We start from the raw sequence: 16060 nt of genomic DNA on the forward strand, positions 1-16060 counted from the left end.
CAGCACTTGCTAGCCTGCTGCGGCTCTTTAAGGGCCTGCCTGGACTCCTGGCAGAGGCCAGGACTGGTGCCGAACACTTCAGAAATTCCTGTCTAGCTCCAATTCTGTTTGTTTTATCATCTTTGCAGAGCAAGCCATATAAAAGCTGCCTTCTGAAGGGCCCCATATTAAAAAACACCAAACACTCCATGGTGCTAAGTGGTGACTCAAGCCAGTGTTATTTTTCCCCCATGAGACACTTGGGGAAGCCAAGGCAGTGTGGCTGGAGTGTTCCTGTGACCTGTGCTTGTGACTTGTTTCAACCTTCTCAGCACCGCGCAGAGATGCCAATGCCTCTGAAGTGCTGAAAAGCCCATTATGAACAGAAGCCATGAATATGTCAGCTCTTTTTTAAATTAGCATTTCATTAATTAGTACTAGTTTAGCAAATTAGTGCCGTGATTAGCTTGATTAAGACTAGAATGGAGGGGGAGGTGTGGAATATTGAGGGGTCTGTTCCAGTTTAAGCAGGGCTGAGGAGCTGCTGTCCTGCAGGGAAGGAGGATGCAGCTCAGTGGCTCCCATTGGGGCTGGCCAGGACAGGTGGGCAGGCTGCTGCAGTCTCTGCAGAAAGTAGCCGCTCTCATCAAACCCCCAAAGGCGCCGTATTTCAGGCTGCCAGCCCTTTGCTGCAAGCAGGGAGGTCATGATGGATTGGTGTTTGTATAAAGCATGTTGAAGAGTCTGTCAGAAATCTTCTGGAGAGGAAGAGACTCTTGCATTTTATGGTGGGGCTAGGGGAGCCTGAGCCACTATCATGGAGCTTTTGATTGTGGTGTCCCCTTGCAAACAAGTAGTGTGCAAGAAAGACATCTTCAGAGACTGTTATGGCAGCTGTGGAGTGTCCCAGCAGCATTCCTCACCCCCAGCTTCTTAACGGCTGCCATCAAAATCCCTGCACCCAGCCTGACTGTGCCCTTGACACGATCCCCAGGATTCCCTCTAACTCCCAGGGTAGAGATTTAAGTACAATAAGTAATTTTGCAATGGTGTCTTTCCACGTGGTGCTGCCTGAGTAGAAAAGAGGGTGAAATGTCTGCAGAGGAGTTTGGATACATCTGCTCCAAAATTTGGCAATGGAAACCTGCCTCTGCAGCTGGGGTGCTCAGGGCACCAAGCAAGGGAGCTGAGCGCTGAGCTGGCACCCTGGTACTGCTGCCTGTAGGGTGGCCCAGGCCACTCCAAGAGATCCAGCTGCTCCAGTGCCACTGAACCACGCCAGCTCCCCCTGAGCGAATTTCCCGTTCTCATCACAAAATATTATCTCAACGAAGAGCTGTTCAGTTGATGCTGCATGTCTCTTGTGGACTGCTGCAAAGTCCAGTTAAACTAAGAAATTGCTAGCTGAAGTAGTGGTCCAGAGGAAGCAATTATGTATCTATTGTCTGATTGCTGCCTTTTTGCAGCAGAGATGATTCCTTGACATTAGGCCTATGGAGTCTGCCCATTAATAGTAGTCTTAAATGGTCAAGAGGTTACAGCAGTAAGGAATGTTAGTAAAAAATGTCTCTGCGGAGTTTAAACAACCAGTATTTTAGGCAGGGCTTGGTGGGTTACTGTCCCTGCACAAACAACTAGAATGTGAGAGTCTGGGCTGGGAAATACTTAAACTGTTTGGAAAAACTTGTTTTGTGCAGCTTGAGAGTGTCCCTGGAGGCTGTGGCCCAATGCCATGACTCCTGGTAAAGGCTGGGCTGCAGTAACAATGAAGCTTTTATGGGGAAGCTGGAGTACAATCAGAAACTTTTTCGTCCCAAGGGATTATGGGGAGGGGAGTTCCTGGGTTCAAGATGTCTGGCACATTATGCACATTTCCACCAGGATTTGGGGGTGTTCTATGGCATGCAAGGTATGCAAATTGCTAAATGTGTTTTCAGTTTTACTGTGTTGTGCTGTCTTTGTTGGTTGATCATTTTTTCTTCAATGTAGCCAGAAGACAAGATGGGTTCATAGCATGAGAGGAGAAGTGTAGTTGTCTCACACGCAGTATTGGCCAATGAAGAGCTTGTATTTTTGATTTTCCAGCGTGGTCCTAACTGGGTGGCTGCAGGTTATTCACTGATTAAACTTCCTGTAGCTGGCTAAAAGGCATCTTTGATGGATCACTCCTTATGAAAATCATCAGAAGTGTGAGTGTAGAAATGATCTTGTTCCTTGTTGTTATTACTTAACCTTAATCATTTGCATGCTGTATATAGCAGATGCTAGCAAGAGGTCTAGCAAGTTACTAAAGTGTCCGCTCAGTCAGTGTTACAGCATCAATTCAGTTTTTCTTCGAAAGCATCACACTGCTGCTAATTAATCTGAGAGCTTTGTTACAGGAGAGAAGGCATTTCCTATTAAACATAGACTTCCATTACTAGTGGTGTTAAGCACTAGAAAAACCAGGGCAGGATGGGCCCTACAAACCAAAGAAGGTAAGGGGCTGTTCCTGGGAGCTGAACCAGCCCTGCCACCATACCTCTGTTCCAGCATCTGGTTTGGAAACATTAAATCTGATCCAATGCCCGTTGGAGTCAGTGCAAAAAATCCTGCAGATTTCAGTAGACTGTGGAAGGGACTATCCAGAGGCTGAGGAGCAGCTAACCCAGCAGTGCACAAACAGCGCTTCATCAGCCTGCAGTGTGGGACGATAGCCATACCCTACGGCCCACATACACCACACACGTGCCACATATGCCAGGGCAGTGCAGGGCTGACCAAACCCTTATTTGCCTGGGCAAGGGAAATGGGCCTCACACAAACAGAGCCCAGGAGTGGAAAGGTTGGAAGTAAATCTTCTTTTTAGATTACAGAAATGTAGTTACCTAGCTGAGGCTGCCCAAAGATTGTAGGATTTGATGGTTTTTATTGCTGCTGTCTTTCCTTTGTCTGGACTCTCAAAGAAGCAAACCAGTGACAAGGGGGCTGGCTTGCTGATGGGGTTCCCCTGCCAGTGCCCCCTTGTCCCCCATTTTCTGCATCTTCCCTCTTCGTTTGCTGAGGTTTAACCTCAGCCTGCCTCCAGTTTGGAAACATTGAATGGCCCTTGGTGACAGGAGCACAAACAAAACCCTATAAAGGCAGGATTTGTGATTTACATGGGGTTAATTGCCACAACAAGCATGTTTATTCACTTCTCTAATAAATCCTTAAGACAGGAACAAGTACTAGCTTGACCAGATTCATCCTGTGCATATATTTTTCTTGTAGCCATTTTTGCAAATCTGTATGTGGAGGATAGAAAGAGACAAAATATCTCCCATCACTTAGGCAATAACTCATGAGCTGTGTGCCTTGCTGCCTGTGATAGCATCAGCATTTACTTCAGATCTGGTACAAAATAGTCTTTATCACAACTTTTGCTGTCTTGTCTTTTTTTTTTTTTTAAAGGAAATGAGTAGATCATAAATGCATATTAACTACAGCAGTGTGATCTATTGCTCTGACACCTACTTGCCACAGGAGGAATGTGAGGTCTACGTTTGTTTCTGCTAACCTAATAAGACCTGATCATATATTCATGAGGTTAAAAACCTGCAGTGACAGGTGCTGGTGCATGGCCAGGGCCTGCAGTGTAAAGCTGTGTTTCTGTGAGGGTCCTACAAAGTCCAGCATTTGCTTAAATATTGCTGATAACAGCAAGTTAAAGATTCACACCATCAAATAGAATGAATAGCTTGGTTTCAGCCGTTGGATTTATGGAAAGGGTAACTAATGTAAAGAGGTGACCAGTGGCTTTGGGAACCTCTGGTTTTAGGCAGTAGATCACTTGAATGACTTTATAGGGACCACTGTTAGTGGGCACTGCCCCCAATTCAATTGCATTCTGATATACACAGGATGCAAAAAGGTTTTCTTCAGCTGTCGATTCAGCTTAGCTTTATTCTAGGTTTTCAGTGGCCACGTGTGTGTAGGGTTGACTGCAGTGTCCCTGATTTGCGAGAAAAGTATCTGCAGTGGCTCAGTGCTGTACTGGATGGGGCCCCTCTGCTGCTCCTTAGGAATCTGTGTGAGACAGAACATTTCGTACAATGCAGAAGATTTTGTCACCTTGATTCAAAGGAAGTTGTTTGTGTTATTGCTTAAAGGTAACGTGAGACAAGGCAAGCGCTTTACTTTAGAACACACGTTGTGCCATTGATGTACACAGTACAGTAAATATAACAAAGAGTCCACTGTGGTATTTACACTCACTGCAAATGCATTTGCAAAATAGGATTATTTGCAATCCAATAAAGTCATGCTGCTTTTAAGGAGAAACCCGGTGTGTTCAGTGAAGTGCGCTCCTCAGCTTTTCTTACCATTTATCAACCCAACACCTTCCTCCCCATTTTTTTTAATGCTTTCCATTAACAGTTAAGAAAAACCTAGGGAAAACAAACACTCTATTCCTGATTGTTTATTCACCAGTCTCTTAGGAACCATAATTACGTCTCCCAGGAATTGTGTGTTTTATCATACTGTGTATCTTAAAGAGCCACTTTAGGTAAAATAACAAGGAGTGCCTTATGAAGGAAAATTGGATTCATTTTAAGACTTTTTTAACTCTCTAAAGAATGGCTCTTTGTTTACTTCTTTAGTGCATGTGGCAACTTGCCCAAGTAAATACTATGCTGCATAAATACCAGAGATTGGTATTTATGATATTACATAAACATACTCTGAATAATGACTCATTGTTGCAGTGAAGAAGAACACAAGCAATATGCATTGCAGTCAATGCATTATTTCTCATCACGGTATTAAGTGGCACGGAAGCGTTGTAGTACAAAATGATACTGAGATTGGAGAGGAAAAGTTCTATAGTATTGTTTAGCACATGTGAGTTTACTAAACAAAACAGAAAACGGCCAAAACAGGAATGTGATGAGGATAAGAAACACAGCAAGTTAGTTATCAATATGCAGGGGAGAGGAATCAGTGGTTAGTGTATTTTGGGGCGGATTGGCAAAAGGTTTATTGCTCTTTAAACTAAAAACTCATCCAGTATATCTGTACTGCTGTTACTGCTGAGCTCTCAGGGTTCATTATCCTGGCCTGCAGCGATACTTGCTCGCTTATGGCAATAGGATGTTGATACCAGTTTTTCATTCATGGAGCCATGCTTTCAAGTGACTGTTTCTCAGAGTCTTAGTTTATCCAGCTACAGTTTCATTAAACATTTACCTGCATTTCAGCAAAATTCTGTGTGTGCAGGGATTTGTGTGAACAAAAATGTCACTGTGCCACACTTTGCATTGCTGCCAAATGATGGTTCCCAGCTGCATGCGGGTCAGATCTGAGCAGTCAAAATCCCAAAGGGAAGATGTGTATGCCAAACATTTTTTAAAGCCAGTGGGGTATCTACAAATTTTATTTTTCAAATCCATAGTTGTAGTCTGTCTCATCCAAACAGCAAAAATAAAATACACTCAACTCTTCAAAGGGCCACTGAACCACCCCTCAAAAAAGGATGATGAAAACTGGCACCCATAATAATGCACTAGCCTCAAAGTGTAATTTTTTTTAAAATTCTCCTCTTTCCCTGAAGCAGCCATAGCCCTTCAGGAACAGCAGAGAAATCCCAGACGCAGAGGATGTCCACAAAGCGAATGGTTGATCCTCTTAAAATGCAGAAGTTTGGGGTGCTCTATGCTGGGAGCACCCTACTTCATGATTGCAGATTTGTGCATGGTGACAGAGGGGTGGCTTCTTCTGTTTGGTGTGATTTATTGTCAGCAGAATACATTTCCTTCCTAGCTGTGACAAAAGAGATGAATTAAGGAGTACACCTTCTTTCCTCCTCCTCCCTCACTTGAGAAGGTAGCACTGGATTTTGCCAGCAGGCTCACAAAGTTCAGGGGTTTATGGAAACCTCTGCATTACCACACGGTTAGTAGCTGTTTATTGTGGTTATTGAACTGTACCTTATTCCTCTAATTTTTACTAGTTCCTGGTTTTACTTCTTTAGTCAAAACCCACCGTATTTAAGCAGAGCTGTGTTTTGAAGTTGTCCTGGGTGCCATGTGCTATTCCATCTCATATACAAGGTCTTTCTGGGTAAATGGAAGAATCATTGACTACTTCTTCCTTGTGCTTCATGGTTTTTGTACAGAATAGTAGGGAACACAGATGACAGGAGACGAGAAGGCTGCTGGTCTGCAAGGAGCAATATTTAGAGAATGCGTCTTGGGCCAGGACCCAAATGAGTGGCAACAGTTTGCTGAGGCTCTGCTAGCAAGCCTGGGAATGACTGTGATGCCCTCTGTGCTCTTCTGGATGACAGAAGATTTATGCCTGGGCCACTTGCAGACAGCTGCCTAAAGAACTGCAGGTCCAGACAGAAAGTTACAGCTTCAAGGTTTGTCCTTATTTCCTATTTTTCCAGGAAAAAATGCAGCAGTAATGTATATCAGCAAGTTGAGAGAACAAGAACCATGGTCAAATTTCAAATGCAATCACAGTTCTTTTTTTTAAATTTTAATTATTATTATTATTATATCAGTGGCACTGCCCAAAGCCTTCGGTTTTATGGTGTTTGGTGCTCTTCAAACTTGTGCTGGGACATCATGCCAAGATGTCACTCCTTTATTTGGATTTTGAAGCCATGCCTCACTACCACTTTTCTCAAAACACATATTGAAACGTGCCCAGGGAGCTTTAACCTGAATTCTTTCTTCACATTGTTTGGGGTCTGCTATTCTCTCCTGGGAGCCTGGGAGATGAGGTGGCAGGCTAAGGTCAGCACCAAAGCCTGATAACAAGCAAGCCCCATCCGAGCCCCACAGAAGTCAGTGGGAAGGCTTGGGTGGAGAGCTGTGGTTTTGACTCAAGCCCAGAGATACTACAAAATAATAAAGGGGACAGAAAGAAATAGCTTGGTCAGCTTTGGAGGTTATTCCTCCTGTCTCTTAAAAGAAATAAATATATGGGTTTTGGTATGAATTTCTCTGAGAAGTTGTTTGTGCTCCCAGTCAGCCATGTCATAGCAATGTGCCTGTGTGCTGAAGGCAGAGTAATTCTGAGCTTACAGGTTTAAACATCCTTTTCCAGTATAGTTCATTGCAAGGAACTGTGTGTCACTGATCTTCTCTCTCACATGCTGGTCTGCTCTCCATAGAAGCGTTCATACACTTTGCATGAGCATGAGAATCACCCTGACAAAGAATGATAGCGCTGCTTAACTGCTTAAGTTGGTTATTTATTCATTTAAACTGTGATCTAAAGTGGCTGCCAAACTTCTGATTGGTTTGTAACTTGCTGTGTCCTGGCTTATTCTTTTGTTTCACACGAAAGGGTGCAGACACAATTTCACTGACAGTTGCTTTGAAAGCAGCCCTCTGTAGCACCTCCCAAAGAAGAAAACAGGCAAGAGACTGACTGCACTTCAGTACTTTATTTCTGCATGAGTAAACTGCATGCCCATGATTCTCAGTACTCACTGTGCCTGTAGAAATGCACAAGGAAAATACTGTTCTAGGCAAAATGTACATATGTAGGCCTAGTTCACGAGCAGCACTTGCAAATCAGGTTAGGTTTTATGCTTTGCAGAAGTTCAGCTATCTAAACAAGGCAATTATGTTTTGGCTCCTTCTCCTAACTATTGCTGCACAAGTTGAGTACCCCCATGATTGCAGAAGGTAGGGAAGGATGAGGCAAGCCCAGCATATAACATTTATTGACATGGTTTAGAAAGGGATCTTGTAACTTGAAGATGATATCGTGGCCATTCAGCAGTGCTGCTTCCTTCTGCCACTCCCCGTATATGCAAACAAAGCAAATTCTATCTCCTGATTTCAACCATTGTTGTGTGTACAGTGATTGGCATTTTTCAGTTATCTTTTCTATTATATTTCAAAGTTCTTTTCTATTATTTCTGTTGATCAGAAAGGAAAACAATGAATAAATCTGCAAACCAGACAAGGTCAAGTGTTAATTGAAGCTGTCTGACAGGTGGGAAGTAGACAGGCAATTATCAAAGCAAGAGACTCATCTCTTTTCTTGGACAGTTCAGTGTCAGATTTTTTGGAGTCTGAAAAATATAACTGCTGTGCAGAAAAGATATGTCTCCCGTGTATGTCAGCTATCCTGAAGGGTAAGAGTGGTTCGGAGTAAGGATTCTATACTCTACAGATAATGTTTGTTTGTAAAATGTTTTAAGATTCTCAGATGAAAGGGATGTATGGACCACATCCGCAAATATATTATATTAAGACAAGACACTTAGCTATAGATATATGTGGACAGGAAAAAAATGCAAAATTATTTAATTGAACTTTGTACAGCTCTGCACAGTGATAAACCTCTTTAAAATTCAAAATTGCATGTCAGTTCTACAGCTCAGTAAATCACCCGCAAGGCACACTCTGCCAGCACTGTAGTGTCACCAGCGGAGCTAAGAATTATCTCAGACAGAGAGTGGTGGCTGCAAAGGAAGTGCTGGTAAGTCAGATGGCACTGAGACTGGAAAATGTGCACGTATGAAAATGGGCCCAAATAAGATCCTTACCCAAACACATGCAAACTACATCCTTCTTGCCTCCTGCCTCAAGAGTTAGAGGGCAGGAGCATCACCATTCCTGCCACTCACTGCCTGAGAGCAAGGATGGGCAAGGATGGCACCAGTCATCATCATTCAGGTTTTGCAGAGGCATCACCCAGTTGTCACTTGCCCTATTCCAGCTGGGACAGGAGCATTGAACCACAAGGACTTTCATGCTCAGCATACCCCTGTTCTAGCTGGCCCACTCCATCCAGCAGCCCAGGGTGCCCCATCCACCTCATCCCCGACAGCTCACTGAGAATGCTTGGCCTTGGCTTTGCATCTCTGTGGTCTTTTGGCTCCTTTTCTTTCAGCCAGGTGTCTGCTTGGATGTAAGGATCAAAGTGTCTTTGACTGTAGGGGAAAGAAAAATGCACAAGGGAAGCTTCCTGAGAAAAGGCAGGCTGATGACTACGTTGTCTGTTGTATGGATACATACATACATACATATATATATATATATATATATATGTATTTTCCTGGCATTCCTTCTAACTGCTGGGTTGTGGTAGGATTGTGCTCTTGAATTTCTAAATAGAAATATGCTGAAAAATTGCTTTTTTACCCAGTGCTGTGCGGCCTGTCCTTTCTGATGCAGATGTCTGTGAAATGACTTACAGATGTTTTAGCATAAGACCAGATAAAGATATATTATTTAATTTATTGTATACTTTCCCACTCCACAGAAGCTTCTGTTGCTCTGCACCATTCAGGATTTGCCCCATCTCTATGATGCAGCTCACCTGTCCAACTTCAGTCCATGATAAGAAATTTACTGGAGAGTATTTGAAGAAAAGCTTAGTACCAGTGCAAAAAGTACTCAGTAGCTCTACAAGAGATGTGGTGTCAGAGATGTCTAAGAGCAGTCACAGCTGGGTAATAAACTACAACAATGGCCTGGATTCCCCCATAGCTGATACAGCTGATATTGGTGAAAATACCAGAACTTAGAGCCTTTGGACAGCTGTACTCAGTGGTTAGATGTTACTTCATGCAATGCCACAAGTACCAGTGGACTTAAGGATAACATATTTAGTGTACTTTAGTGGACTTAGGTGTGTACGGAACGTTGTCTTTAAAAACAGTAGTGTGGAAGAGCTTATCTTAGAAAAAAAATAATCTCAGTTTTGTGCAGTTCAGTTCAATTTTGTTTTGTTCAAGTTCTTCTTAGATACCTCCAAGAGAATCACTATTCCTTCTCACTGAAGAAGTCACCTGATTTTTTTATCTGCAAATGCTCTAAACTCAACCTGTGATCTGAAGAAAACAGGCAGTGTACTTTCTTGCATTTCCATCAGTGTACTAATAAAGATTCTGCAATCGGATTTTATCTGACAAGATGATTAATTGCATTGCTGCACAAGTGCAAGTGGAATTCAGGTCCATCTCCCAGCCCTGCATTTGGCTTTCCATGTAGTAAAGGGGGTTTGGTTAGTCTTTTTAAAAAAAGATTGGCTTTTCTCAAGTGTGCAGCTTTGACTTGAGACTGGGTCTGTTGATCAAGTTCCATTTTTGCCATTACTTTACGCCTATAACCTTAACTATCTTTTTAAAGAAAACTGAGATCAGCCTCATTGATGATATTATATGAGTCAGAGACCTGTCAGAGACTAGAAGTGTGATAGCTGTTTCCCTGCAACCACAGGCATCCAACTAGTATTATTTATGTACCATCAGCAACGGGACATGCTCAGACTTGAAGGACTAGTGCTGACCTTCCCTTGCTAATCATTTATACACTCCTTGTTTTGAGTGCTCCACCTTAAGGTTTCTCATGACTCACTTTCTCTCTGGAGTGAACAAATAAATCCTGAAGGACTCTGTACACTTCCAAGTGTGTAACCTGTTCCCTCATACTCGCCTTGATCTCAACAACAGAAGCTCTCCAGGTAGTAGCGCTACTTACTATGTTGTGACCTGAGAGCTGTAGGACTTAGAGAGCTGAGAGGATGGTGGTTTTAGGCTTCTCCTGATTACTGTCAATCCAGCACTCTCACAGGTGCTACAAGGAAGGGATAAAGCTCCTCTGCTCTCTGGAGACAGGAAGTTCAGTCGTCAAACAGGGAACCTCAAATGTTCAGGTAGATACCTTGATCATAGTCAAAGGTTTATTAAAGTAAAATGAAACCTGATCATATGTCATAGGGTTGTATATATGTTATAAGGTATATTATATATATATATAAAACACATATATAATATCTATAATATAATATACATTCTGTTGTTATATATTTGCAGTTTTACCTTAGAGCTATATTATACATTGCATGGGTATATATGTATGTATAGCCATATATAGGCACGCGTATCCATATATACATGTGCCTATAAACATATATACCTGCATACGTATATACATATTTGTATACATGTATGTATACATATATGCTCATTGTACATGGCTGGGAGCTCTTAAGGTGACCCACTGAACGGGCACTTGCAGACTGTTTTTTTTAATCTGAAGGCAGCAGTATGTCGAGGAGACCTATTCCTGGGTTGTTCAAACCAAACGACATCATGCTTGGGCACTCAAATGCTGGGGCTGCTGCCGCTCCTGCCCTCTCTCTGTTGAGTGGTCCATCTGCTAAGCGAGGCTGCCATTGCTGACAACCCCGCTTTGCACTGCTTTTGGGAGAAATAAGCAGTAAATAGTTGCAAATGCTTTGAACATACAGGGAGCGTACAAGGGTGAATATTATGAGTAGTACAAATGTTGTGGAATACGGCAATAATGGAAAAGCACCAATACTGTCGTTAATGAGACATGCAGCAGTTCAAGATGATAAGCTTGAGAAACTTAGTGGAGGCAGAGAGGAGAGGATGTAGGTACAAGAGGGTGCAAGGAAATACCATCTTGCCTTTGTCCTTTCCTTGTGTAGCTCTTCCCCAAGAGGTTGCAGGGAAGTGGGGTGGGTGGGAAGGACCTCCCCAGTGAAGGCTTGTGCCAGGCTTTGGAGAGAGCTAGTCCGCCTGGAGCAGGGATTGGCTTGGCTGTGGGGTCAGAGGTGGAGGCTTATGTTCAGCAGAGGCTATGGGGCTGGAGCTCAATTGTAGGGACTCGGGATAGGCCGGCAAGGGTGGGAGACACATCAAAATGTCATCAGAAAGAAGGAGGGAGGCTTGATCTAACACACTGAGAGCATTGCTGCCCTAATGGTCCCTGGTCAAGACACATCTAATGGGATGGAGCTTTGCCACAGCAGTCACAGGGGAGCAATGTTAGAAGTAGGGCACTCTGGGTTGGTCCAGCATGAGGGAGTAACTTGAACTGCAGGGCTATGATGCAGAGAAGGATGTGGTTCTTTTAATTCCTTCCCCTTGTCCCATTGTTTCCTTCCCAGGCACACACAAAAATCTTCTGCCCCTCCCTTCCAGCTCAGCTTTCCTCCTCTCTTTGGCTTTTTGTCCTTTCCTTGTCATAAAGCCAAGCTCACCAGTATATACTCATGCCCAGTGCAGTAGGAGCTTTCCCACATTGAGTTAAATTTGCCTTCTTTTGGCTATTTCTCCCTATCTGGGACCCATATGTTGAGCAAAACAATTGTAAATGGAGTTAGTTCATTACTTTGGCATGGGGTGGCAGGAGGCAGGGCCAGGAATGGGTTCTTCAGAAAAGGTTGTATTTCACAGCTGTGCCCATTAGTTGTGCTGGGGGGACTCATTTTCATGAATTTACAGAGCCTGGTCACACCATAAAGCTGTACATGGAAGCCCAGGTTATGGGTCTGCCAATCAGACAGAAGACGCTAGGAAGGTCTGGGAGTCATGAGCATGCCAGCAGATCTTCCCTGCCCGGGGCGTAAAGGGTATGACCTGTCCTGCCATGAGCTTGTAGAGCCAAACTCTCCCTGGCTTCAGAGGGCACTTTATGTGTGTGTAAGGAACCACAGCAAGGTCAGGGCTGGATTGCTTCACATCACAAAAATACGAATTCATGCGTTCATCCTAGAGCAAAGCTTGTGCAACAAGACGAAATGGAATAACATAAAAGCTGGGAGCCAGAGCGCGCTGCAACGTCACTGGAGAAAATACCCCAACAGCCCCACAAGAAGGAGATGCTGAATCTGCTGTCAGATTAATCAGGTATTTTTCTTCTTACCACAGACATGACCTTAAAGCTTTGCTTTGCATGCTAAAGATGCCACCTTTGACACTGAGAGGTGCAGTGCAGTAGAACTACATCTTTTAATGGAAGTTCCCAGGCAACATGCCAGTACTCTGCAAACAGATAGATTTATGGTCTTTCAGGTACAAACAGGCATGATTTGTGATCCAGAGGAGGATGTGGCTCTTTCCATTCATTCTCCCTTTCCCCTTCTAAACCTTCCATGGCACATGTGAACATGGCCCAGCAATGTAATCTTCCCAGGGCTGGTAAACATTCTAAATTACTTGAGTAACTTCACCAAAAATTAGCAAAATCCCCACAAGCGCAGGCTATTAATCATTCTGCAAAATACTAGGCTAGCTTCACTGGTATAACTCAAGAAGCCCAGCAATTCTAAGGCTTATCCAAGCCTGTGTTCTTTTGTCACTGACTCCAATTTAAAGCTTTGTAAACATGAACAGTTTGTAAACTGGGAAAAATTCCTCTCTCCAAAGCTGAAATATATTTTCCCATACGGATCTTGCACGAAAATAGGCAGTGTTCACACTGGAAAAGGACCTGATTCTAAGTTCTTGTGCTGTGCTGAAAAAATACATCTCTCCAGACAGGTGCAGACAGCCCTGAACTTGCTTTGCTCACGCTCTGTGATGTTTGGATGCGTGCCGGCTCTACAGCCGTGTTACACAGCGCAGAGCCTGCACCTTGCCATGTGCTCTCAGTAAGACCAGGCAACTGGAGAACATTTTTCAGAAAACTCCTCGATTCTGACAGTGAAGAACATGACTGCTCTGTGGTCTTATGGTACGTGTGACAATAAGACCATGCTCATGTGTGCAAAGCCAGCTGTCATCTGGGTTGCAATATTAAAAAAATAAAAAAAATTAAAGGCACATTATGTCCAGCAACAGCCCCAAGGTGTGCTGGAACAGGTGTGCCAAACACAGCGATTTAGAATGAAGCAGCAATTTATAGCCCTGTTCTTTTGAGTGTTTTCTGTCAGCTAGCTCAGAGAGAAGTATTTGTGGCATTCCTGTTGAGCCCATAGTTCATGGCATTATTTCTCAGGGACTGTAAACAGGGGGGTGCTTTTCATATACGTTTGGCTACTATCTAGGTTGGTTTTTTTCCCTGTAGTAATAATATAAAACCTCTGTGTATTAGGGAGGGAGAGAGGAAGATGCAGAAACTGCTGTATGCACAATAATATCTGTGAACTCTTGTTCTTAGCTGTTTACCTACCTACCTGGTAATACCATGGTTTTGTTTGCTTCCTCCATTCAAAGATCTTAAAACACCTTGTAGACCAAATTGGTGGGGAGCAGTAATATTATTATAGATCAACTGATAAACTGATAAATAAACAAACATGTTTCAGGGCACAAAGGCCTGTTTCCATTTTAAAGCAATCTTCAACGGAAGCAGCAATTTTCCATGGTAGATAGAGGCTAAGAAGCGCTGTGAGTTCAGGTGGCTGGTGCGCTGCCCTTTGGTTCTCCCAGGCAGCCAGGGCAGCAGCCAGTGTCTCACTGCTGCTACAGCGCGGTGGGCTGAAGCACTGAGAGGGGGGCTGGCTTTCTCAAGGCTATGTGCTAGCTTTGGGAGATCGAGAAAGTCCTGATCCAGGACTCCCAGTCTCACTAAGCCCGTAAAATGAAATCTCTTGTGGCTCAGCAGTATTTTTGATTGCTCTCATATAAAGCCCTTTTCCCCCCCTGGGATGTTAATGTTGGCATATAGGTGTTTTCTATCAAACTTCTCCAGAAAATTTATGTTGTTCTGAAAAGGGAATTAAGTAAGGAAGATTTACTACAGTTTAAAAAAGGCAGCACTTCATCACACATCCCCAAAGGAATGTTCTGTGATCTAAAGTATCATTGTATTGGCAATTCTTCCTTAGCCAAAGCCCTGCCATGTTTCTTCCTAGGATATTAACATGGATTTAAATCGTCAGTTAAAACATCTAGCGAGATAAAATTTGCTTCTAAAACTGGGTTGAGTAGAAGGGACATCAAGTTATTTAGCTTGCATTTTTCATGGTGTTTTTTTGAGCATTGATAATTATGCAGGTTATTGGTTTTGCTTCCCCTCCCATAACAAGGACAAAATTTGGAAGTGTTTCGCACAGGTGTTGGGAGAACAAGAACAGGATGTCTTGTTCCCTGTGTAGGATTCATTCTACATTCCTTGTTATTTCCAGGTAACCTCTCCTTCTGGCTGTTTGTCCTGCTGTCTCCCTGGCTGTGTATTGTTAACCTAAAGATCATTACAGGTAGCTGAAAGGTGGCTCAAACTTTACCATCCTACACATAAATTAACAGAAGTAAATGACATTTTTCCCAGCTCTCTCAACAGGGGTACCACTTGCCATTACCATGGCTGTGTCCTTAAATTGCAAACCAAAACATTTCCAGAGCCTGGCATCCTTCTCCAAGGTCTCCAGAGACAGGGATGTGGTGGCCTGAGTGGTTGCTTGGTGGTACCAAACTGATGAAAAGCTGCCAGTTGTTATCCCGCTGTGCAGACGCACCAGAAGTTGTCTGGGAACATGGGTGACTGCCTCCACGAGCCCAACAAGAAACATGAGGTTTGTGCCGGTGCATACCTCCGCAACAGCCCCACGTCAGAGGTCTGCGGCCCCCTGCCCAGCAGAGCATGGGGTGACCTTTGCATATGGGGGACTCTTGCAATCACAGCCAAGATGACGCTTTAGAGTGACAAGTGTATTTTAGAACTATGGTTTTAATTACGGTTCAAATTATAGGTTATCCCAAATTTATTGCTTGCTAGGGACAGTCCTAAAGGATAGGTAGCGCCTCCTCTGTCACTGCCCTGTCTGAGTACAGAGCATTAACCTGACAGGAGCAAGCCTGGGTCACACACGGCACTGTCACTGTCACAGCATCCAAAGCTCTCCCAGGCGGTGGAGCAAGGCTCCCCTGCCTGAGCTTGCGCTGAAGTTGTGGAGCAGGGTGAGCCCAAATGCCATTTCAAGGGACATGCTTTATTTCTGAGACCTGCTGCGGCAGCAGCTGTTACTTGCAAAGAAAGATTTTTCTGTGACGGATTTCTTTTCTCCTTTCTTTGTAGTTTAGTTAAAGTACTTGTAGATGGAAGTGTTCAGCTGGCTTCTGTATCGACCCCCCCCGCTATCTGCTGCGGGCAGGAGGCGGCCCTGTCAGCGCTGCTGCCCAGTGCAGCCGGGGCCGCCTTGCCCGCAGACTGGCACGTCCCCATCCTCAGCCTCGCAGTGGCAGAGCCATCTGGGGTGACCTGTGCCAACCCCAACTCCCTTCAGCTGCTGCCAAAACCCTTGTAGGCCCGGCGTTGTCCTGGTATCATGGCAAGAGACGCCGGGAAGGTGGTCTTGTGGCTCCCAGCGAGCGTCTCCGCTGAGGCAGGCCTCACCT

Source organism: Falco cherrug, chromosome 14 (genome assembly GCF_023634085.1).
Source record: "Falco cherrug isolate bFalChe1 chromosome 14, bFalChe1.pri, whole genome shotgun sequence".
NCBI classification, from domain to species: domain Eukaryota; kingdom Metazoa; phylum Chordata; class Aves; order Falconiformes; family Falconidae; genus Falco; species Falco cherrug.